The 25,424-nt window shown below is 51.2% G+C and overlaps 1 protein-coding gene across 4 annotated transcripts in view; it reads left to right on the top strand.

Moving 5' to 3' along the window:
• TSPAN18 (tetraspanin 18) overlaps positions 1–25,424 on the top strand; it is a 203,068-nt gene that overhangs the window by 129,319 nt on the left and 48,325 nt on the right. For 2 of the 4 annotated variants that reach the window (XM_018059206.1, XM_018059204.1), the window contains exon 3: positions 5,914–6,054. The exons of the other annotated variants lie outside the window; for them this stretch is intronic. The gene's annotated coding sequence lies outside the window, so the exon portion shown is untranslated. The remainder of the gene's footprint in view (positions 1–5,913; positions 6,055–25,424) is intronic. 4 annotated transcript variants of the gene reach the window in all.

Raw genomic sequence — 25,424 nt, 5'->3', positions numbered from 1 at the left:
GTAATTAAACATCTGCTTCATAATCGAGTGTGGGCTGAAGCTTAACATACATGCGTGCACGCATGCGTGCCTGGGCCACATACAAAGCTCCTTCGTCCCTGTGGGTGTGTGTGTGGGTGTGTGTGTGTGTGAGAGAGAGAGAAAGGGAGGGAGAGCCTGGCAGAGTTAAGCGACCCCTCCCCTTCTAATCATACAATAGGCTTTTGTGCCCTCTGCTCACTGAAACACGGGGAGGAACTGACCTGGGCCTGGGCTGTGCCAACCTGCAGCCACTCTCAGAACAGAACCCCAGGCCCCCACTGTGTCTCTTTCGTGGCTGAGCTGCCTGGCTAGCAGGGTGGGCAAAGGGACTCAAGGGTTCCATACATAGCAATGTGCAGAGGGTCTTAGAACACCCTTTGCTATCAGTATTGGATGAGTTGGGCTTTGAGGGTCCTTTCTTGAGCAGATTACTTTTCCCCAGAGCTAGGAGAAAGTTCTTATTACAGGATCACCAGGACGAAGGCCCAGGTAACAGCCTTGCACACCCTGGATTTAATAATCTGATCCCAGACAATGCATAGACCAGAGAGGGGTGCTGACCCGCGTGCAGAGCCCGGGGTTCTAGCCTGGACCCTCCTACCCTGACCTGCTGTGTGATCTTGGGCAACTAGTTCCCCTTCCCTGTCCCTCTGGTTCCAGGCCTATAACACAAAGAACACTGAGCTTACATGTCTCCAGGGGCCTTTCCAGATCTGCCGTACTCGGATTCTAATTTGGTTTGTACTAATTAGGAATCAGAGACAATTTAAATTCAATACATATGATCCTCAGTGGGTAAACAGTTGGAAATGATTCCTTCCTTTATGACTTCTCAAAGGCTCACTCATGAGCAATGAGAACCCAAGCTAAAATCAATAGCTTTTATTTTTAAGGCAGAGAAACTGCAGATTCCTTGAGCTGCTGGGCATTGCAGTTCATTCTTGTATTTAAAAATTTTATGTTTATGTTTATGGACTGCCATTAGGTAATATGGATCCGTTCTGAAGGTTGATTTTTTTCATTAACTTGACTCATTTTACTTATTAGTTCACATTTATAGCTTGGGTTTAATAACACACGGCACAAAAGTCATAAAACAGCCCTTTTCTTTAGCAATATTTTAAAATCAAGACTCTTCTCTGAGTCATCCCACATTTATTTGCTCATAATTTGCTTTTCCTGTGATTGGAGGCCCAACACTGCCAATTCCAGCCACTCCTTTGACCTTGAACTGCAGCGTCTTCATTTGTAATAGGGGATGGTCACCACTAATTAATAAAAGCAATAAATGCTTACCTTTTAGAAAGCAAGCCTACAACAGTCACTTCCTTTGTTCAGAATACCTCTCATAGATTCTCTGGTTGAATTCCACATCTCTCTATTTTTTTCAGTTTAGAGGGGAGGCACCTGAGGCCCAGAGAGATAAACTGACTTGCCTGAGAGAATGCATGAGGACAGCGCCAGAGCTGGGATGCAAACCCAACATGTCCTAATCCAACCATCATCTCCCTGCACACACCTGTGTCGCTTCCCCACAACCCGCCAGTTTCAGTATCCCCCCCACCTTCCCCTTGCCTCCATCAACCCTTCACCCACCTCCATCCCCACCAATCCCCACCATCAGGCCCTGCCCTTCCTCCTCCCATCCTCTCACTGTCTGTGTCCACTTGCCTGGTCTCCTTGCTCTTTTCAATCTCCTAAAGCATGTTCCTGTTCATGACTTCAGTGGCTCCCCAGTGCCTTTGAATAGAGTTCATCGTCCTTGGTCCTGCATTCAAGGACCTAAATCATCCAGCCCCTTCCTGTCTCATTTCTCATTCTACCCCTATGGACAGCTTTGCCTCTAGTCCTGAATACCCACTGCACACTTGAGAACCTCCCTGCCTTTGTTTACCCCGGTCCCTTTGTCCACCGTGCCCTCATCTCCATGCATTCAAATCTGCCTCCTCCTCCAGGAAGGAGTCCCTGGGGCCAGAGCAGGAAGGGGCCCCTCCTTCTTCTGAACTGAAAGCAAAGTGATGAGACCCCTAAAGCCACTTTGAAGTATGGAGACCTGGGCATGGTCACTCTTCCCTGTAACAGGAGCTCTCTTTAAGGCAGAGTTCTTCACCATGATTCGCTCATGGGCACCTCACCTGGCACCCCCAGAGTCCCAGTACACAGCAGGTGCTCCATTAATGCTCACCATTAGTGCTCCTGTCCCTTGAGGTCTCCAGGAACTAGAACGCCTTGTGTCTTCTCATTCAGGGCCAGCCCAGTGCAAACTTGGCGAGAGTTTGTCCCAGTTCTATCAGCTTCCAGCAGCTCTGCTTCCCTCTGTTCCTGCATGCTTCCTTCTGTCTGCTCAGAGTCATTCCTTCTTGGTCAGTGACTTGAACGTGCAACCATGAAACCTCTCTCCACCCATCGAAACTTTCCCATCTTGGGCCGCAGTTACTCAGCTTACTGCTGCATGAAGAGCCTGCTGGTTTCTGACAAGTAAAATCCCGCCGTGACCTTAACAGCGAATCATGGTGAAGAACAGTAGACATGGAGGGGCCGAGCACTACTCCGTATCTGAGCCTGAAGACCCTCTGCTTTATGGATGGGGAGACTGAGGCCCAGGAGAGGGGCAGGGGGCCTTAACATAAAGGCCTTGGCTGGATTCCCAGTCATTGCTCCCTCGGGAACTCTCCACTACTTCCTAGGTTGCCTGGGCCACCACAGCCCTCTCTGTGGGCTCGAACGTTATGGTTTGCAAGCTTTGCCCTTAGGCGGTCATCTTAGCAGCTCAGGGGGGAGTCCCTGAGGTCAGAGAGGCAGGCTGCAGCCGCGATCACACAGCCAGTGGCTGGTGGCTGGAGTCCAGGCCTGCTGGTCCCCAGTGGGTGCACGGTGCCACTCACCTGCTGGCTTCCCCGCTCGCTGGCAGCAGCCCCAGGTGTCTACCAGGCTCTGTCTGCAGGATCTGTCCCCAGTTGGGGCAGGCAACCCCAGGGGCCATGGCAGAGAGTAAGCAAGAAAGAGGCCAAGGGCAAGACATGCCACCCTCCTGGGCAGCAGTCAGGGGAGCATGGGATCCGGGGTAAGTGGTGCGGGCCAGGCCGCATGGCAGGACCTGTGAGCACAGGCCCAACTCGTAGCCAGCAGAGCAAGGCTTCGGGGGCCACTGTGGGGTGGCCCGGGCCCTCTGCCTGCCCACTCCCCAACCCCATTGGCCACTTGGCCATGTCCTCTCCATTTGGCATTTCTGGACCCCGGCTTCGGACAGCAACTTCATTCAGCAGTGACCCACCCACATTTACAATGTCCACACGTTCACACATGCAACTCCCCCCACCTTGTTATATGACACAAAGGCTCTGAATTTCTCTAGTGGTCCTTCTATTTTAAACAGTCTAGACAGCAGCTTCCCACAGCAGTCAAGAGCTTCTGCTCTTAAATCAGCTCTGAAGTTCAAATGCAATTGGTGCTGTGACTCTGTCCATTATTTAACCTCTCTGAGCCTCAGTTTCTCATCAATAAATTGGGAAAGCTAGCAATGTTAGGATAAAGGGGAACACGTGTGGAAAGCACTGACCACAGGACTCTTCCATCTCATTTTCCACCTCATGGGCAGCTTTGGCTCCAAGTCCTTCCCTCCTGCTGGGTCTCCCCATGCCTTCGCTCATACCCTGCCCTCATACTCACACACACACACACACACACACACACACACACACACACCTGCCCTCGCCTCCAGATAAGGGCATTGGAGGAGGAGGAGCCTTGGGCTTCCACGGTGCTCCAAGATTTGAGACTTTGAACTTCCCCTGCAGAGGGCAAGAGTTTGATCCCTGGTCAAGGAATTAAGATTCCACAAGTGTGCAGCACAGCCAAAACAAAAAGAGAGAGAGAAGGAAACTTACATTGGCATCTCTGCCTGTGAGTTGCTTGAGGTGGGGTGGGCGGTGGTGGTTAGAGCTGACTTGGAGAGATTGTTGGGACTGGTGGTGAGTCTGACACCCTCTTTCACAACTACAGAAGCTAAGAATCCCACGAAGGGGAGGATGTGTCTGAGTGCTCAGGGCAAGTTAGCTCCATGTTGGGGCTGGAACCCAGAACTCCTGCCTGTGGATCCAAGGAGTCCAATGCTGCCACCTCCTTCTGGGAGGGAGGACGCCCCCCCCCTGCCCCGCCACTGCCATGTTAATTGAGGGGGTGGCCTACTTCTCTCATTAGGTTTTAGGGAGCGCGGGCTGGGATGGAAATGAGAGGGTGGAGGTTGAGTGTCCCTCCTATGAGCTTCTTCATCAGTTAGGGGAGGAGGTGGAGGCCCAGAGAGGCCGAGACACATCCATCATCCAGATGGGGGTTGAAGCAGGGGCCACAGGCGGCCATGGTGAACCTGGAGAAAGCCACAGCTGCAGAGAGGCTGCCAGAACGGTCTCCACGGTCACCTCTTTCCTGCAGCCATTCATTTAGCTCTCCATCATACCCTTATTGGGAAAAGCTGAGAACACCACCCCTCCTGGGGAATTCGCCCCCACCCTCCAGCCCGCCCCAGCTCTCATGTGCCGTCTGGTGACATTAGCTCACCAGCTTGCAGCGAGCTAATGACATTTGCATTTTGCTGGCTGGTGAAATGTGGGCTGGGGTGTGGGGAGCCAGTGGGTAGGGGGGGAGTTGCAGCCAGCAGGGAGAGGCAGGTACACTGGGCTCGGGCCTCACACTGGGCTGTGAAGGGGGAGACAGGGATGGACAGTGGGAGCTGAGATCATGAATCACTGGCAACATCGAGAGATTTTTTTTTGTCTAAAGACTTGCCAAGGGCGCAAGGCACCTCCCAAGTCCAATGTTCCGACTCTCACAGACCCTGCTCTGGGTCGCCTCCCTAGCTTTTTGGGGTGATGGCTATGAGCCAGATGCTCTGCCGTGGCCCCACAGACTTAGGAGAGTCGTTTTCACTCCCTGCAATCCTTCAAGAGAGATGCTACTTGTTTTCTCGTTCTGCAGACTAGGAGGCTGATGCTCTGAGAGGATGCCTGCTTCCCGCAGGGTCTCTCACTCCTGGAAAGAGGTTGCCCCGACATGTGACGGAGGTCCATTTGCCTGCAAGCCCAAGCTCCCAGCCACCGTGAGCACTAGCTCCCATAGCTTGTCCAGGCTTGGACGCAGCCAGAGAAACACTCTCCGTTCAGGCCTGTGAGCAGCATTCATCTGTCAGGCCGGGAGCAGAGCCCACGCTGCTCCAGCGGGTGCCCGTCTGACAACCACAAGGGAGGGCATGGCCCGGGAGAGGGCACCCAGCCATCGGTTAGGTGAAACCTGCAGTTTTGGCTTCACTCTGCCACCAACTTGCTCTGTGACTTTGGGCAAGTTGCTGCCCCTCTCTGGGTGTGTGTGGGGGGGTCTCCTCATTGGTAAAACGAGGCCATTGGTCTGGCTGGATGGAGCATCCCAGGAGTGTATTTTCACACGAGGAAAAAAACTCTCTCCACCAATGTGCGTGAACTCTTCAGTTTCCTCCCACTCACTCAGACATATAAAATGATGTTTCACATCAAAGCAAATCAGGAGACATTCATCAAGCCTCCCGCTCTGCAAAGGGCGCCGTGCTAGACACAGTGGGCGTGATGCTTGCATATTTCTATTCAGGACGTACACACACAGGCGTATGCATATCTTTGTGTCTTGGAATTGTTTGCAGGCAAGTTCAGCTGGGACCTGGAGGGTGACTCCCCAGTCCTGAGGCCCAGGCCCAGGCTTCCACCTGCCAGCCACCCTTCTCACTTTCTCCTCAGGGCCTGGAGTGTATTTTTTTTTTTTAATGACCCCGCCCCGGAGTGCATTTTAAACAAACAGACCTTGGGCAGTGTGAGCTGATGGGGTCCCCCACTAGCAGTCATGACTGGTTCTGCTTGTCTGTCATAGGTGGGCATCTCCTTGGCAGCCGGGGCTTGCAGGGACCAGAACTTCTGGCACTGTCATCAAAGCAATGTGAACCCTTTGCATTTGAACTCCTAAAAACGTGGGCACAATCTTTTTCCAGACTTCTCAACTCCGGCTACCCAGGTAAGGGAGCTCAGGGTGTTCAGCAGCTTTTGCTGGTTTTGTTGCTGCTGTTGATGAGGACACCCTAATCATTCTTTATCACTGTATCTTGTATTCCCTTCGTTAGCAGGAGAGCCCAGTGGTTAAGGCTTTAAAATCGAACAGAGTTGGGTTCCAATCCTGAATCACCAGTTACTAGCTGTGTGACCTTGGGCAGGTTTCTCAACCTTTCTGTGACTCTGCTTCCTCCTCAGTCAAATGAGAAAGCAAGAGCACCCCTCTCTTGGGTTTCTGGTGAAGATAAAATGAAGTAATATACGAAAAGCCCTTAGAACAGGACATGTAGTAAGCTTAGAACACAGAAAACATTAGCTGTTACTAATAGCATCACTGCACTTGTGACAGTCTGTAATTAACTCATCCTCATGTTGAGTCCTTGTCTGTCTCCTGCAATAGAATATGGACTCCAGAAGACAGGGGATTTTGTCTGTCTCGTTCCTAGTTGAACCTCCAGATCCCAGCAGAGTAAGAAAGTGAAAGTGAAGTCGCTTAGTCGTGTCCGACTCTTTGCGACCCCATGGACTGTAGCCTACCAGGCTCCTCCATTCATGGGATTTCCCAGGCAAGGGTACTGGATGGGTTGCCATTTCCTTCTCCAGGGGGTCTTCTCAACCCAGGGATCGAACCCAGGTCTCCTGCACTTTGGGCAGACACTTTACCACCTGAGCCGTCAGGGAAGCCGGCAGAGTAAACTGGCTGTTATTTGCTGAATGAATGATTGAGTGAGTGAAGCTGTTTTACCTATATTATGCATAATCCTCAGGACAATTCTTGAGGGTTCCTGCATTTATAAGGATAATCACTTGGTTGTATGTGATAAAAATGCAAACTAAAGTTCCTTAAGCAAGAGACAGGTTGATTTTTCTCTAAGGAAATTTCTAAGCTAAAGAGATCCTTTGACACAAAAACATTAGGGACCCGAGTTCCTTTTGTCCTGTGGTTATATCCATCACTTGTCTACATGACCCACGAGGGCCCATGACAGTCTCTCCATTCTGGTTGGCAAGAAGGAAGAGATCAGGAAACGAGACGGTGCCCCTTCTTTTAAGAGGGTGCGTGCATCACTTCCTCTCAGGTCCCATTGGCCGGAATGGAGTCCTGTGGCACAATTAGCTGCAAGGGAGGCTGGGAGTTAGAGTCTTTATTCTGGGGGATTATCTGTCCAGTTATAATTCTATTAAAAAGAAAGGAGGGGGAATGGACATTTGGACTCTGTGGGAGAGGGAGAGGGTGGGATGATTTGGGAGAACGGCATTGAAACATGTATACTATCATGTAAGAAACGAATCGCCAGTCTGTGATCGATACAGGATACAGGATGCTTGGGGCTGGTGCACAGGGAAGATCCAGAGAGATGATATGGGGTGGGAGGTGGGAGGGGGGTTCAGGATTGGGAACTCATGTACACCCGTGGCAGTTTCATGTCAATATATGGCAAAACCAATATAGTATTGTAAAGCAAAACAAAGTAAAAAATAAAAATAAATAAAAAGAAAGGAGGGGCAATGGGTACTGAGGGACCCTCTGCCTTGCCAGATGATATGATTCCCCTTTCTTCACCCTCCATGCCTTCGCCCCCAGAAACCAGCGGTCCTTTTACTGCCTTCTTTGTGCCGTTTCCAGAACATCATGTAATGGAATCATATAGTAGGTACCATTATCAGACTGGCTTCCTTCACTTTGCAGTACGCATTCCTCCATGGCTTTTCATGACTTGATGGCTCATTCATTTTTGTCACTAAATAATATTCCACAGAAGGCACCACAATTTGTTTATCCATTCATCTATTGAAAGAAATTTTGGTTATTACCAGTTTGGGGTGATTATGAATAAAGCTACTATAAACATTCATGTGCAGGTTTTTGTGTGGACATAACTTTGCAATCAGTTGGGTGGATATGTAGGAGCATGCTTGCTGAATTATTTGTAAGAGTATATCTAGCTGTTTAAGGAACTGCCAAGCTGTCTTCCAAAGTGGCTGTTTCCCTTTGCATGCCCACCAGCAACAAGTGAGAGTTCCTTTTGCACCATCTCATCACCACCAACTGGTGCTGTCAGTTTGTAGATTTTTGTCCTTCTGTCAGGTATGTAGTTCATGATCCCCACTTAAAGTTGAGGATCCTGCGAGAGAGAGAGAGCAGCTTGCCCAAGATGACACAGCAGGTAAAAGATCGAGGAACTGTCCCCACCAACTGAGCCCAGTCGTACCCCACTGCCTCTGCCCCCAGCGGGTCTCTTTGAGGCATAGATCAAAGCCACGGGGTGACTCCTCCCACCCCGAGCTCAGGAGGGCCCTCATTCACTGTGCGTTATCTGTTTCTTGCAGCAGAACTGAAGTTCAGTGAACAGAACAAGGAGGGATGGGGTGGAGTGAATGGATCTGAGTCCAGGTTGGAGGGGTCTCATTAGATCACCCAAACGAGACCCCTAGGTGGGGCAGCGGACAGAGTGGTGGGGTGGGGTGGGGTGATCATCGAAGTATTAGTTTCTCAGCCGTGTCTGACTCCTTGTAGCTCCATGGACTAGAGCCCGCCCAGGCTCCTCTGTCCATGGAACTCTCCAGACAAGAATACTGGAGTGGGTTGCCATTTCCTTCCCCAGGGGACCTTCCCAACCCAGAGATTGAATCCGGGTGTCCTGCGTTATCAGACAGATTCTTTACCATCTGAGCCACCAGGGAAGCCAGGCAAAGCCTGAACTGAGGTCAGAGGCTGCATCATCTGGGAGCCAACGCTCATTTCAAACCTGATAAAGCAAGAAGATACGCAACGCATTCATTTTCGTTTGTTTGTTTTGTTTTCCAATATCATGGCAATCTGGGGCCTGTTTATTGGTGTCCAAGTTTCAAGAGATGCCCAGGTCTGTGCCTTCTGCTTCCTTCCTTGTGGGATTCAGTCCCTAGTAAGCACTCCCCACGTGGCATAGGGCAGCGGCCAGCAGCTCCAGGCTGACATCCTATTCATGGCAAACCCAATGAAAGGAGAGCTTCTATTTTCCAGGAGTGAACTAGAGCCCAGGTTGGAGGGATCTCACTAGATCAGCCAAACACAACCCTAGGTGGGGCCAGATAGCTGGGAACGCTGGGGTACGGGTAAGCCCCACAGGCTACTGGCCTGTGCGTAGTCCTTGGGTCTGAGGGGAAGGCTAGAGCTGCTGCCCAGGTCAGAAGAACCAGTGACGGGCCGGAAGTGAAGGTCGGTTGCAGGGAATAAGGAAAGTCCCAGAGTCAAAGCTTATTGGCTGGTCTTGGGTCACATGACCACCTCTGACCAATCACTGAAGGAGAGAATGTGCTCACTGACCAGAGGTCTTGGGTCACATGACCACCTCTGACCAATCACTGAAGGAGAGAATGTGCTCACTGACCAGACTAGGTCGGTGCTGAGTGGTCTGTGTTTGGAGGTGTGTGTGTGTGTGGTGAGTGGAAGGATTCAGCCTGAAAGCGTGAGAGGGCTGGTACCCCAAAGGTGAAACCTGGGTGCTATTTTCAGAAGAAGGAGGAAGGGATGCTGAGCAGATGCAGCAACAGGTGCTCCCTACTGGTGCCGTGACAGGGGGTGGGGGCTGGTTTGTCCTAAACGGACTCTTCCTGTGGCTTACAGCACGCAGGTAGCTTCTCTCTGACAAATGCACTCGGTTTCAGTGGATCTGGTATCTGAAAGCCACACACACACACACACACACACACACACACTCTGCAGGTGGTGCTTTAGTTTCCAAAAGCATAGTCCAGAAAGCAAACACGTCCTAAATTGAGTCCTTGTGTTCCCTAGTAACCACCACACTATTTCAGTCCTATTCAACTCTTTGTGACACCATGAACTATATACAGTCCATGGAATTCTCCGGGCCAGAATACTGGAGTGGGTAGCCTTTCCCTTCTCCAGGGCATCTTCCCAACCCAGGGATAGAACCCAGATCTCCTGCATTCCAGGTGGATTCTTGACCAGCTGAGTCACAACAGCTACCGCTTACCTGGAGGCTTTGGGTTGCCCTTCCCTTGCTGGGAGGGCCTTTCGCTTTCTTTCCGCCACCCCCACTCCCTCATCGCTGGGGGAAGTTTCTTGAGCCACTTTAGCATTTGTGTGTGTGCGTTCTAAGTCGCTTCTGTCGTGTCTGACTCTGTGTGACCCTATGAACTGTAGCCCACCAGGCTCCTGTGTCCATGGGATTCTCCAGCCAGAATATTGGACTGGGTTGCCGTGCCCTCCTCCAAGGGATCTTCCCAACTCAGGGATCAAACCCGTATCTCCTGCATTGCAGGCAGATTCTTTATGGCTGAGCCACCAGGAAGCCCACTTTAGCATTTATTTACCCTAAATGGCCTCCCAGAAGACCTGGCCTATGACAGCCCAGAGAGGGCCCACAGCCCTCCCCTCAACCACCTCCTCCCTGGGCCCTCTCAGAGGGATGGGAGAGGAGAGGAGGAGGTCACTGGTTGAGCTGGAGGGGCCCCAGGAGTCCCTGGGTTTGCAGGTCAGCCTCGTAGCCCCAGCTGACGTCCACCGTGGAAGCTCTGTTATGCATTTATGGTACGGTGTATGATTTCATTTGAAAAAAGATTGCTCTGCAGAAAAAAGATGGAAAACCACAGTGTTTGATGCTGCCTCCCAGGCAACTGTGGCCAAGTGCTTTTTAAGATCTGCCCTTCGTTGATTTCGGTCAACCACAAACCTCCTGGCCCTGTACCCGTGTCTCTCTCTCTCTCTCTCCATCTCTTTCCCCTGTGAATTCTGCAGCTCTGACTCACCGCACAGACCGACTCAGCGTTCAGCACCACCCTGCCTTATATGGGATGCTCACTGCTCTTGGGTCAATATGTATTAATTCATTTCTACAGCCGTTCTCTTTTGAGCTCCTACTGGGTTCCAGGCACTGTTTATTTGCTGGGGATTAGGAGTGGGCAAAGTCAAAAGGTCCCTGCCCTCAAGGATCCCTCCCATCTCCTCTGTGAGATCCACTGAGGGCAGGATCTTTCCTCTGGGGTTTTTGCCCCCAACCCCTCATATAGTGTCTCATTCAATGCCAAACTGTAGTTGGACTTGGCGGATGTTTGTCACAATTATCTTCCACATTATTTTTTAAACCCCCACTTATGACTGATGCTGCGCTGGAATGATTTGGTCCTCACCCTCTAGGACTGAGAGTTTAAGATGAAGCTGGCGATGGGCCCTGAAGAGGAAGGAAGGTTAGAGAACTATATGCAAACACGGCCAGGGGTGTGCCTGAGTCAAGAGTAGGCCAACCTCTCCACTCCCAGCCAGCGCTGGGGGCCCTGCTCCGAGCCACCTGCTAATAAGGGAGATAGACATGAAAGTAAGTCCTGTCATTTGAGGTGGAGAATGGGAGGGTTTGGAGCAGAAATATGAAGGAAGGCTAGGAGGTTCAAAGACGAGTTCAGGCAGACTCTGCTGGGTGGTGATAGCGGTGGGAAATCAGGGGAAAGCAGTGTATTTGATCTGGGCTTTGAAAACTGGGTAGGACATGGGACAGGCGAAGACGTCGAGGGGAGGGCTTTCTAGGAGAAAGAACAGTGAGAGCTGAAGCCTGCCGGCAGGAGCTCTGCAGCTGGGAAGACTGTACCAGGCAGGAAGTGAGGTGAGGGCAGTCAGCTTCTTCTGCGCAGTCCTCCAGGCCTGGCCGCGCAAGGCCGCCTTAAACCACAGGCTGGGTTTGGAGCTGAGTGGCTCTTCTATTTTCTCCTTTTCCCTTCCATGTCCAGGAGAGGGAGTTTTGGAGGGGCCCTTTAGAAGAGACAGTGCTGTACACCGACCAAGAATAATTAATCTTCCCATCTCAAGGTTCTTTGCAGAACTTCGGAACCATGATCAGGGACAGCAAGCAGCCGGCCTAGTGGCTGCTGAAGGTAGGGGCACTCTCAAGTTCTTGGCCCAGCTGTGCTACTGAGGACCTCAGCCTCCCTGCTGTAGTTTTGCTTTGTAGCATGAGGGGTGAGGCCCCTTCCAGCTTTAAGCTTGTATTCTGAGTCAGAATAATATTCTGGCTGCAGACCCCAACTCTGCTACTGGTACTGGCTTGGCCCTCTGAGCCTCAGTTTGCTCATCTACAAATTGGGGCTAATAATACTGTGTATCTCACAGGACTGATGTGAAGATGCAATGAAATAACTAAGTGAGATAATGTGCTTGATAGCACACCTGCCGGAGCTCAGTACTCGTGATGTAGCACTGATGCTATTGGCGTTAACATTATTTATGTTTTCAGCTGTTTAACTCTGTGGGAGGAATCCTCAACAGACTCTTTGTATAGGTGCCTGAAAGGCAGCCTATGTCCTTGTTCCCAAAAACTGGGTGGTGGGGTCAACAGTCACACCTCTCCTATCTCCAAACGGGCACATAGCTGCCTTCCTCAAAATCACATTCATTCATTCATCCATCAAACATGCCGTGTTCCGAGGTCTCTGAGAGGCACGTGGGATCCTGTTGATCTTGTTGAATGGGGCACCCACGCTGCCTGCTCTCAGCAGCTCAGACTGTGCTTGGGGCAGTCTCTGCCCTCCAGCTGGCCCCGTTGATACCACTGGCCAGAGGAGCTCATGGCAGCATAAATGCACTCAAGTCTGCAGGTTGGAACCCGGGGAGAAATCCCATCCTGCCTCCTGCAGTTCCTGGAGCTGTACATGACTCCTTCCTTTCCGTCTTGGGGCTGATGGATGAGATGCCATGGAATCCGCCACATCTAGCTGGTCTGGTGCATGCATGGACTGGATTGCCAAGACCAAGCTTGGCATTAGGCACAGGAGGGCCTTTGGGAGAGAAAGGCCGGCAGCGGGCCTGGGTTACAGGGCTGTGTTCTCCTCTCACTGCCTGTAATGCTTGTTTGGGTCCCAGATTGCAGGGTTCGGGGTCCTGGAGGACACAAACCTGGCAAGTTGGAGGGTGCTAAGGGCTCCTGTCTGCCTTGTGCTCACCCGATCCTCTGCTGGTAGCTGAGGGCATCTCACGCTCTCCGGTCCCCAGCGTCTAGCACAGAGCCAGCCAGGCACGCCAGGCTTCAGTCAGGGGTTGGGGAGTGGTTGGACGGATGGGTGGATCACAGTGGATTCACACACACTTTCCTCGCCTCGGCCCAAATTTCCAAGGTGATTTGGTGATACCAGGTCCTGGATTTGCTTTACTTTGACAATTTGATTTGGGTTCCTGTGCAAAACCAGTGGTTTTCAAGTAGCAGAGTAAACATGAAACACAAAACAAATGGCTTTGGGGGCCTGCCAGTTTTTCAGCTTCAGTTGCAGGAGGCAGCGTGGTGTGTACCCTGATCTAAGGACGAAACCTGAGATCTGTCAGACCTTACATCTGTCTGTCAGACACGCGAAAGTTCAGACCCCTGCTCCAAGGGAGGGTAATCTCGGGCATGTTATTTAGCCTGAATCAAATTCTGTTTCTCATCTAGAAAATGATAATATTAATAGCTTCCAACTTGTAGTGCTGTGATGAGCATTAGATTAAATAATGGGTGTTACAATGTGGAGTAGCGCTCTGGGCTCATGGTAGATGCTCAAGAGAGGATGATGATGTAAGCTTCATCCTTAAGCTATTGTGGCATAGACTTCTCCCTTCTGAACACATTTTTGCAGAGTGCTTTGCATTGTTAAGACAAAAATTATTTTTGAAGGTTATTGCTTTAGAAGTAATACATGCTCCTTAAAAATTCAAGCGAAAAGATTTGAATATAAAAGCCAGTACCCCCCACCCACTGTCTGCCACCTTCCAGCTCTTTCCCTCCCCTTCCCCAGCAATATTCTCTTAGAATGCGGAGCTTCCCAAGCCTGGGAATTTTCTCCTTTTTTTTTTTTTTCTGCCTTAAGGGCAGATAGACAGTCAGAAGGGGACAGTGGACAGTTGGCCATTGCATCAAATGGCCATCGGGGCCCAAAGTGCTGCGGTCAGTGCCAGTGGTCCTGTTAGAGCCAGGGCAGCCTGCGTGTCCTTGGCTCCAGTTTGCTCTGAGCCTTGAGGGTCTCCAGTGTTGTGTCCTGGAGTCCTGGGGCGGTAGCCTGAGGGGTCACATTCCTACCAAGCTTGAGGTGGGAAGCTCGTAGACACAAGTCTGGCCGTGTGGTCAGGCCCTCTTTTGTCACCGTGCCCCAGGGCTCAGTCCAGCCCATGCTTCCATGTTCCTAGCAAGACACTTGCTCGTTCCTGTCCACCTTCTGACAGTCTGCTCTCCCCTGTGTGTGTTCTCTGATGCCTTCCAGAGGATTCTGATGCAAGATCAAGTTTGAGAACAATAGGCTGGCAGCCAAGCTCTAATGCACTGTGGTGCGGTCACACTTAGAGGGGGTGAAGGAGCCCATGCTGGGGAAGGGGCAGGTTCTGGGGAAGGCTTGGATTATGAATGACTTATAGGTGGACAAAGACATCTGTGTGTGACTTAGGGGAGGGGAGTGGATTCCTGGCTGAAGGATCAGCCCTTGCAAAGTCCCTGGGGCGTGATAGAGGCCCGGCATTCAAGGAGCTACGAGGGGTGCTGCTGGGCGTGTGGGAGGGGAGGGCACTATCAATAGGCGTCTTGTGCTCTGAGTTTGGGCTTTTCCCCAGGAGTGCCTGGGAGCCAAGGAAGGGTTTATGCAGAGGAAGGATGGTGAGGAAGACGGATGGTTGCCTGGGGCTCCTGGATCACAGCAGGGGGCAGGCTGTCTTCTGGAGGGCATGGCTGAGCCTGCAGCGGATGAAGAGAAGGAGCCAGTGTGGGGCTGGGCTGCCCTGAGTCGTGGAGGAGCCCGGCTCCATTGCTAGAACATTCTCTCAGGAGAGTACAAGAGCCCAGGTAACCATCTTTGTCCCTGTCTGACTTAGGACATTGAAAGGCTGCTGTAACTGTCTTGGACTGCGATTAGTCTGTGCGTTCATGCCTCCCATCCCGTCTCCAGACACTGTTTCTGGGGTGAAAGTGAAAGTGAAAGGCGCTCAGTTTCGTCCAACTCTTTGCGGCCCCATGGGCTATACAGTCCATGGAATTCTCCAGGCCAGAATACTGGAGTGGGTAGCCTCTCCTTTCTCCAAGGGATCTTCCCAACCCAGGGATCAAACCCAGGTCTCCCACATTGCAGGCAGATTCTTCACCAGCTGAGCCACAAGGGAAGCCCAAGAATACTGGAGCGGGTAGCCTATCCCTTCTCCAGGGGATCTTCCCGACCCAGAAATCGAACCTATATTGCAGGTGGATTCCTTAACAACTGAGCAGAAAAGACTGAAGTGCCTTCTGTACATCTGGGATCTAGGTCCAGAGGGAGGCACCAAGAGAGGGAAGAGCAGACAGAGATCCCCTCTGAGGGTGGAGCAGGGTAGAGGCTGAGGAGGCTGGAGGGCCCTGAAATGGATGCCGGTGTGTGTCCAGAGGGCCCCTGGCCTTCCCAACCTCAGTGCTGGCCTGGGGAGCCCCCTGAAGAGGAGGAGGCAGAGGAAGCCCCCAGCCCAGCCCCCTCCTCTGAGGCCCAGCCTCCCTCGCTGTCTTCCAGGGCTAGGCCGGCACTTGAAAGAGAGCCAGGGCCTCTCCCAGGCCTGGGGCTCCTGACTGGGAAGGGGCCTCTGCTGAGCTCATCCCGTGTTGAGTCCAGAGCTGGGAGGATGCTGAGTCCTCAGGGAGGCCAGATCCGAGTGCCCCTGTAGGGTAGAGGTGGGGCAGCTATGAAGCAGGTCTCTGGCTAGAGGGCCAGACAGGGCCCTTTTGCCCAGCTGGGCAGCAGCCTTGGGATGGCAGCTCCTGCTCTTTCTGCCCTCACTCCCAGGGCTAGTTTAGGATGAAGTGCTGTTGCCTGGAGCCTGGTGACGCTCGCCCCAGTCCAGCCAGTGTATTCGAGCATCATGTTAGCCCCAAACAGCAATCAGCAGTGGAGTGTGGCAGGAGCTCAGAGGAGCTATGGTTCCAGCTGAGGACGTACCAGCCAGGCCCTGCCCTCTACACCCCTCCCCCTCCCTCAGGGGTTCAGAAATGGCCGTGGCTTTTCTACTTTCCTCTCAGTCCAGTTTTAACTCTCAAGGAAACTGACCAGCACGGATTTGTGGACTCCCAAGCTAAGTGGAGCAGGAGGGCTTCCAAGGTCATCTGTTTTGACTTCTTGAGGTTAAGCCTCTGCTTACATACCTCTAGTGATGGGGAGCTCACTAATAACCAAGAATCTGCTTTCATTCAGATTGCTTTGAAAGTTATTCTCCTGCTGGACAAAGATCTTGGGTTCAGATCTTGCTTCTGCCACTTCCTGTGCAGTCTCAGGCAAGTGACGTAGCTTCCATCGCTCTGGTTTTCTTTTATGTTAAATGGGTCTGATAAATATTGCTGTGTAGTTGCTCAGTTGTGTCCAACTCTTTTGCAGCCCCATGGACTGTAGCCCACCAGGCTCCTCTGTCCAGGGGATTTCCCAGACAAGAATACTAGAGTGGGTTGCCATTTCCTCCTCCAGGGGATCTTCCCGACCCAGAGATTGAGCCTGTGTCTCCTGGATTGGCAGGCAGATTCTTTACCACTGAGCCACCTGGGAAGCCAAGGTTTGGTAAATACTGACTTCTCACTTATATTTAAACTAGGCAGCTTTACAACCATAAGCAAGTCAGATCTGTCCACAGTGCATATGTCTGGTGCCCAGATAAGACTTCGCTGTGGGTCTGCAGGTCCCCAGCCAGTCACATCACCAGGGTGAATGCCCACCCTCCCCAGCATATAGTAGGAGCTCAGCAGATAACGGGTTGTGTCTTCTCCTCCCTCAAGTGGACCCAGCAGTGCCTTAAGACAAGGCCAGGCCAAGTCCTTGGCCTTTATCCTAACTCAGAGACCCAGAAGCACAAGATGCTCTGAGCTGCCACACAGCACTGGTCTCTGAAGTCTTCCAGGAGGCCAGTCTCCTACAGAACTCTGGATTCCTCAACCTTCTGCAGACCCACCTCCTCACATCGCCTGAGGTTCTCTGCAGGCTTTTAATGAGGTTGGCCAGTGGGTCTGTTCCATTTCCTTGCATTTTACACAGCAAAAGATAACAAGGAAGTACTCAAGCGAAGCCACAGGTGGAGGAGGCGGGAGGTGACCTCAGGGCTCTTGACCTCTGACCTCAACCTGCTACCACCTTGCTTCCTGTGGGGCGTGGACATCACCCTCCACCACCCCACTGGTTCCTCTGGAATCCTGTTTTATTGGTGACTGTTTTGGTTTTGTTTTTAACAGCTTTATAGAGGCAAAATTTATGCACCATAAAATTCTCTCACGTTAAGGGTATGATTCAATGATTTGTAGTAAATTTATGAAGTTCTGTAGCCATCACTACAATCTAATTTTAGAATATTTCCATCACCCTCCAAAAGAAACCTGGTTCCTATTTTCTGTCAGTCCCTGTTCCCGCCCCCTGCCCCAGGCAACAACCAATCTACCCTCTGTCTCTGTAAATTTTGCCTTTTCTGGACATTTTTTATAAAGGGAATCATGCATTGTGTGGACTCCTGTTTTTCATAGCCTGGTGGAGGCGGGTGGAGACCATGTCCACTCTTTCCATAGCTGGCCAAGGCCAAGTCGTAAGTGTGATTTTAGAGAGTTGTAAGAACTCATAAGGACACTGCTGAGTACAGTCTTTATTTCAGTGCAAACAAGAAATCCTCCGACCCTGATCCCACACTCAGACTCTGACATCTGCTTGAATACACCCAGTGCCAGACAGCTTACTACCTCCACCACCTTACTGCCTTCCCAGAGACTGAAGGAAATTTGCATATCCTGATCACAGGCCTAGTGCCAGTGGCCCATACACCATATTGTATAGCCAGATATTATTGATATCTTTCGTCTTTGGTTTCATCCTCTGAGATGAAATCATTTTACAGCTGAGGAAATAGTAGTTCAGAGGGATTGAGGCACTCCCCCAAAGGCAGGAAGTGGCAGATACCAGGATTTAAACCCTAGGCCTCTCTGACTTCACAGAGATGGGAGATGCGTATCACTGTATCAAGATGAACTGTGTCTCCCTGTAACTGTCCCATGTCATTTCTAGTTTTGCCCGTTAGACTCATGCGTGTGGGCGTGCTAAGCCGCTTCAGTTGTGTCTGATTCTTGGCAACCCCGTGGACGGTAGCCTGCCAGGCTATTTTGTCCATGAGAGTCTTCAGGCAAGAATACTGGAGTGGGTTGCCATGCCCTCCTTGAGGAAGCCTTCTCGACCCCGGGATTGGAGCCAAGTCTCTTTCATCTCCTGTACTGGGAGGCAGGTTCTTTACCACTAGCGCCACCTATGAAGGCCCAGTAGGACCCTCCCATGCCGCCAACCTGGACATGAGGAGGTCGGAGGGAGAAGGAGTTAAGGAAGACTTCTTGGAGGAGGTGATATCTGAGTTGGGACTTGGAAAATGAGCAAGAATTAACAGGCAGAGCTGGTCAGGAAGTGTTTTTTCCAGGGACTCTTAAAACTGCTGTCCCTTCTAATATTTCACAGCTGCTTGAGGCTGGAGAGAACTATTGAAAATATCTACTCTTGCTGTTCGTATTGTATGAAAATATCTTCTTGCTGTTTATTCTTCCCCAAACATCACTAGTAAATAGAGGTCCAACAGCAGTGCTTGAATACCTTCAGGGACAGGGAGCTTACCACCCGACCTGGGAGCCTTTTCCACTGTAGAACTGCTCTGGCTCTAGGCCAGGCTGAAGACGATTCCCTGTAGCCACAGCCAGCTTGTAGTCACACAGGATGTGGTCAGCCCCTCTCCCTACCACCAGCCTTCAGATGCTGGGCATAGCAGGCAGGTCTTGGAAACAGCCTGAAAGTCTTGGCCGAAATGTGCCCCGTTCCTCCACCCATGCTCCTTGATATAGACTATCCATGCTGCTGGGGTCTAGCCACCTACTTCTGGGATGCCCAGCCCCTGCCCTTGAACTTGGAGGCAGGTTCAGGTAGAGTGTGGACTTGGTAGCCAATGCCTGGTTCACAGCCCAGCTTTGCCACTCACCAGGTATGACCTTGGGGCAAGCCCCTTAAGTTCACCAAGCCTCACTGTCCATGCATCAAATGAGATTAAGAATAACATTACATTATATTAGTCAGCTAGAGCAGCCATAACAGAATAGAACAGTCTGGGGGCTTAAACAGAAGACATTTGTTTTCTCACAGTCCCAGAGGGTCAAGAAGTCCAAGATCAAGATGGCAGAAAGTTCAATTTATGCTGAGGCCTCTCCTCCTGGCTTATAGACTGTGCCCTCACGTGGCCTTTTGCTCTGTGTGTGCCCAGAAAGAGAGAGAGAGAGTTCTCTGGGGTCTCTTCCCTTCTTATAGAGACACTAATTCTGTTGGATGAGGGCCCCACCCTTATGACCTCATTTAACCTTAATCACTTCCCTAAGGGCTATATCTCTAAATAGAGTCACACTGGGGGAATTAAGACTGCAACATATGAATTTGAAAGAACACAATTCAGTCCATAACAAGCACCAACCTCAGAGGGTTGCTATGAGATCAACTGGGCAAATGTGTGTAAAGCGTTAAGAGCAGTACCTGGCATGTGTTAAGGGATATGTTGTGGACACTGCTATTGATGCTGTTAGCATTAAACACAGGGAATGGAAGAATCTGCTATTCTTGCTGCGAGTCTAGACCCTGTGAAAACCTAATAAGTAGACACAATAATAATAGATATCTATATTCAGCCATAAAAAGAAGGAAATCTCAACATTGAAACAACGTGGATGAACCTTGAAGGCATTATGCTAAGAGAAATGAGTCAGAAAGACAAATACTGTGCGATCTCACTGATATGGGGAATCTAGTGTAGCTGAACGCCTGGAACTAGAGATCAGATTGGTAGTGGTGGTTCGGGAAAATGAGGAGGTGTTGGTTAAAGGATACAAACTTCCTGTAAGATTATTGAACTCAACAGATGTAATGAGCAACATGGTGACTATAGGTAGCCATACTCTATTGTATACTTGGAAGTTTTTAAGAGAGTAAATCTTAAATGTTATCACCATGTGCTGTGTGTGCTATGCTTAGTCACTCAGTCGTGTCTGACTCTTTGCGACTCTGTGGACTATAGCTTGCCAGGCTCCTCTGTCCATGGGAATTCTCCAGGCAAGAATACTGGAGTGGGTGGTTATCACCATAAAAAAAGGTTTAAAAGAGAAAAAAAAGCAGCATCTATTTATATCATGCTTCTATCCCAGGCTCCATCGAAGTGTTTTATAGAGCAGATATAAACTTCATGTCAGCCTTGTGAGATAGATATTCTTAGTATCCCAACTGTGCAGTGAAGAGACGGAGCCACAGAGAGGTGAAGTGACTGGCCCCAGGTCACACAGCCATCAATTGCCCAGTAGGTGAATAGCATTGATGCCATTATTTATTTGAATAGTATTTATTAAGCTTCCTGGGTGGCTCAGTGGTAAAGAATCTGCCTGCCAACGCAGGAGACACAGGTGCAATCCCTGGGTTGGGAAGATCCCCTGGAGAAGGAAATGGCAACCCGCTCCAGTATTCTTGCCTGGGAAATCCCATGGACAGAGGAGCCTGGCGGGCTAGAGTTCATGGGGTCGCAAAAGAGTCGGGGCATGACTTAGCAACTAAACAATAATAACCACAGATTCGTTAAGGGTAATCTGACCATGCCGAGAACTCAGTCGCTGAACTCTGGGAATTCACAGGCTGGTGGAGGAGACAGACCCAAGGGCAGGTCGTGGCAGTGCTGTGTGCCGAGTGCTCTACTGCAGCAAACCCAGGACGCTGTCATGGAGCTCATAACATCACGTCTGTGCTGTGGTACCTAGCAAGGCCCAGGGAGACACCAGGGAGGGCTTCCTGGAAGAAGAAACATTTAAACTGAGGTCAGAAAGAACATATCCTGAATACAGAGCTGGGAATGAGAGTGTGCAGTTGTGGGTTGTTGGAAGATCCATAAGCTGAGCATTTCCATTCTAAGATATTTCAGAGGTTCTTTGGTAGCCCAGGGTCTCTGATATCGCCTAGGCATCCTGGAGCAGTCCAGCTGCATCCCCTCACCCATTGAAACCTGGAGGTTCCATACTGGTTCAGGGAACTATATGGTAGCCCCTCAATTTTTTCTGGTGCTCAGGGGACCTGTGTGGTCAGCTCAGTGTCATAGCCCAGGGATCTGGACACTCCCAAAATCACTGTGGCAGCTTCTGTGGGTTCCAGATGGTTTGAACCTTGGGGATTCTGTGACAACCCCGAGGATTGTGTGTCGTCTCTGGCATCCCCTAGCCTTACTCTTTATGTTTTCAGAAAGAAGAATATGCAGACTCAGAGTAGGCAAACTTTTTGATGGGGGGGAAAGGAAACATGGAAAGATCTATACCTGGATATGCATTTACAAGACTTGTGCCAAGTCACTTCAGACGTGTCCAACTCTGTGCGACCCTATGGACTGTAGCCCGCCAGGTTCTCTGTCCATGGGATTCTCCAGGCAAGAATACTGGAGTGGGAATCTTCCCAACCCAGGGATAGAACCCATATCTCTTATGTCTCCTGCATTGGCAAGTGGATTCTTTAACACTACCGCCACCTAGGAAGCCCTTTACAAGAGTTAAACGGGTGGAACATCTAAGGAGATGTGGCTAGAAGACCTCTGCCTCCAGAAGCCTGGGGGATTCAAGGAGTCTGGATTCTTTAGGGTCTATTTCCTTCCGGAAAGCTGAAAATGAGCCCTTTGGGAGGTCTGCAGGAGCACTGTCCTGATGTGCAGACCTGTGACTTGGAGAGAACCAAGGACGCACCTGTTGCCTGGATATGCAGGCGCTGCTCCTCCAGGCCCTCCGAGCATGTGCATCGCGCAGGGCTGTGGCTTTCCGGGGGCGGGGGCTGCACACTGCACTCATGGACACCAGCCCTGGCCCCTCCAGGGGCTCCTATGAGCTGAACCTTGCCAGACTGGCACCGCTGGGTCCATCCCAGCCCCATTCACTGCTCCCGGCCAGCTGGGAGACTTGCCTGGGCCTCGGTTCATGCCTGTGGAGTAGGACTGATACTCCCCACTATTTCACGGGGGGCTCGAGGAGCCAAGTAGGTAGGGGAGAGCCCTGAATAAAAGCACGAGAACACGGTCCTGCTTCCCCACAGGCGCCGTAAGCTCTGGGGAAAACTCCTTCATACCACGGGATTTCCTTGGTTTCCTCATCTGTAGAAAGTGGATGAGAGGAGCTCAGTGCAGGACGCAAAATGGATCCTCAACCAGTGCCAGTTCCATCCCCTACTCCTCCACCTCCGAGAGGAGATGGGAGCCAGGTGCCCCGGGTGTGGGGAAGAGGGTGGTTTCTCGAGTGGAAGAGCCCGTCTGCCCCCAGGAGAGTCAGCCGCCTTGGTACCTCTGCCTTTTTTTCATCCTGGGCAGAGTCAGCTGAGAGCTGCCTTTGCCAGGTCCTGGGCTAAGAGCTGGATACTCATGACCTCATGTAGTCCTCCCTACAACACTGTGGATGGTAGTGTGGTAAGCCCATTATACAGACAAGCAAGCGGAGGCACAGAGAAGGCAGCCAAGTTGCCCCAGGTAACCTGATGGAAACAGGGCAAACCTTCGTATCCAAGTCTGTCTTGACTGCAAAGCCTGGACACTAATCACTTCTCTTCCCAGGTATCTTTCTAGAAACAGCCAGGGGAGAAAGGAAAACAGTGAGATGAGAAGCAGCTGGAGAACTAACTGGACATTTGGTGCCTGGGTGGGTTGACCTGGCTGGGTTGGACCCAGGCTGGCTCCTTGAACCCCTTGAAGAGTCCCTTCCTTCAGTAGACTGGACCCCTCCCCTCTAGTGGCCTGGTTTTAGAGAAACTGCCGGTGGAGGGTGTCAGAGCTTCTGGTCTGAACAAGAACCAGTTCTATCCACACTTCAGAGGTCTTCCTCTTGGCAGAAGGGAAACAGACATGGTAACTGAAAGAGAAGGGGGTCTGGTGGCCCACTGACCCCTTTTGCTTTTCCAGCCAATTGAGACTTGGCATCACACAGAAGGGCAGGATTCACTTCCTCATCCCCACTGTAGCCAGATCTGCGGTGGTTCTGGGATCCATGGGAAAGGGGGACCCCAGGAACCAGCCCCTGTGCTGCGGCCGACGTTCTCCCCCGGAGGGCTCCCCCAGCCCAATGTGGCCCTGAGAGCCAGACAGCCCAGCCCAGAGCCAGCCTCTCTGATGCCACAGCCAAATACCAGACCACTCATCGGGCTTTTCCAGGGAACCAGTGTCCCCAAGCAGAGCTGCAAGCCTGCAATTAGGAGAGCAGCAAAGGGCTTAACTTTCTCTGGGCTGCGGGCTTTTGAGTGGGAAAGATAAGCTTGGTCTGGATTAAGCTGGAGGGTAAAATAATATTTACTCTCAAACAGCACTCTGTCTCGGGGCGAGTCTGGGCCCTGGGGCTTCGAGGGATTGGGGTCGCCAGGAGGTCTGCCAGGCCCTGCCAGGTCCCCAGATGTCTCGCCTCCCCACCCACCATCCACTGGGCGGGCTCCACAAGCCAGTTCCCTGCAGCGCTTGCACTCATTATGAAAAGAAAATGAGAAGAAGCTCTTATGTTCAGTGTGTTATTATCTGCAGAGCAGTTGGCCTGTGTAATTATCTCCTCCAATCCGTGAAACTACCTTGGGAGTTGGGCTTACTGACCCCCAAATAGATCCAGACTCAAGTCCCAGCTCAGTTACTAACTCTTGACCCGAGGGGAGTGACTTCATTTCCTGTGAATCTCAGTTTTTTACCTGTACAATGGGAGTGCTAATAGCTTCTTCAGAGTGTGGTCAGGATGAGGCACAGTGTCTATGAAACACCTCACCAAGGCCCCCAATCCCGGCAGCTTAATAAATGGTAGGTTGCTTTCAGAAATAAGATGGTACTACTGGTAAAGACCCCGCCTGCCTATGCAAGAGGTGCAAGAGACGCGGGGTTGATCCCTGGGTCAGGAAGATCCCCTGGAGGAGGAAATGGCAACCCGCTCCAGTATTCTTGCTTGGAAAATCCCATGGACACGGGAGCCTGACAGGCTACAGTCCATAGGGTCCCAAAGAGTCAGACATGACTTAAGTACCTTAGCACCTAGCACTGGTACAAGAAACCTCAGAGAGGTGAACTCCCAGCTTTTTTTCAGTGGTAAAGCTGAGATGCACACTTAAGGCAATGAAGGCATGGCCTTGTGTGAGTCTGGCCTCTAGCCACTGAGCCAGGGAGGGGCCCAGGGCAGGAGCCGGGTGGGCAGGGGGGCCCTGGGAGAGGTGGCCTTTCAGACACAGCCTCAGGGTCCAGAGCAGGAGGAGAGGCCCCAGTGCTTCCTGTCCCCCATCCCCTTTGTGGAACAACAACCAGCCCATTCTCTGCTCCTCATCCCGGGCTTCACTGATTTGTGCCCCTGGAGGCAGGGAGAAGAGCACCCTGGCTCATTCCAGAGGAGAACAAAGCCGGAGGTCAAGGCCAGCTCAGACGGGGCAGGCTCTGGCTCCAGGGAAGAACAGGGGACTGAGAATGAAGCAGGGTCTGCACTGACCTCCTTCCCCTCTCCCCCACCCCTGCTATAAGAGGAGCCCTTCTGGGTCCTGGTGTAACCTCAGCGCCCGTGACCTAGCTGTGAGACTGGTGGGGAGACCCCTGCCCTTCTCTGGGCCTCACCCTCTCATCTCCAAAACGAGGGTCTCAGAAATAAACAGAAGGTTAGCAGATGCAAACTAATGTGTGAAAGTGAAAGTCGCTCGGCTGCGTCCGACTCTATGCGACTATACAGTCCATGGAGTTCTCCAGGCCAGAATACTGGAGTGGGTGGCCGTTCTCTCCTCCAGGGGATCTTCCTAGCCAAGGGATCGAATCCAGGTCTCCCACATTGCAGGCGGATTCTATGCCAGCTGAGCGACCAGCAAAGCCAAACTAATGTCTACGGAATGGGCCAACAGCAAGGCCCTACTGCATGACACAGGGAACTACATTCAATGTCCTGTGATAAACCTGAGCGGCCGAACAACAAATATGTATGCATAACTGGATGACTTTGCTGTAAAGCAGAAATTAACACAACATTGTAAATTAACTATACTTCAATAAAATTTAAAGAAAATGTAAAATTTAAAAATTTTTTAAAACTTAAAAAAAAAAACTGCCAATGCTGGAGAAATCAAGGAAGGCTTCATGGCTGAGGAGCCATCAAGCAGGGCATTGAAGGGTGAGAAGTTCTCTAGGCGGACAAGGAAAGAAAAGCTATTCCAGGCCCAGGTTGCAATACTTACAAAGACCCAGCAGCTTCAGAGTGTGGAGGAAATTGCCCCTTTGCAATGATTTGTTTTAATTAGATGAATAATACATGCTCCTAGTAAGGAAAAAAAAAAGTCACTGAATATAAACAATAAAAGAAAAAGTCACTAAGA

The sequence above is a fragment of the Capra hircus genome, chromosome 15 (assembly GCF_001704415.2).
Source record: "Capra hircus breed San Clemente chromosome 15, ASM170441v1, whole genome shotgun sequence".
In the NCBI taxonomy this organism is placed as follows: Eukaryota; Metazoa; Chordata; class Mammalia; order Artiodactyla; family Bovidae; genus Capra; species Capra hircus.
This window is presented reverse-complemented; position numbering and strand designations above follow the sequence as displayed.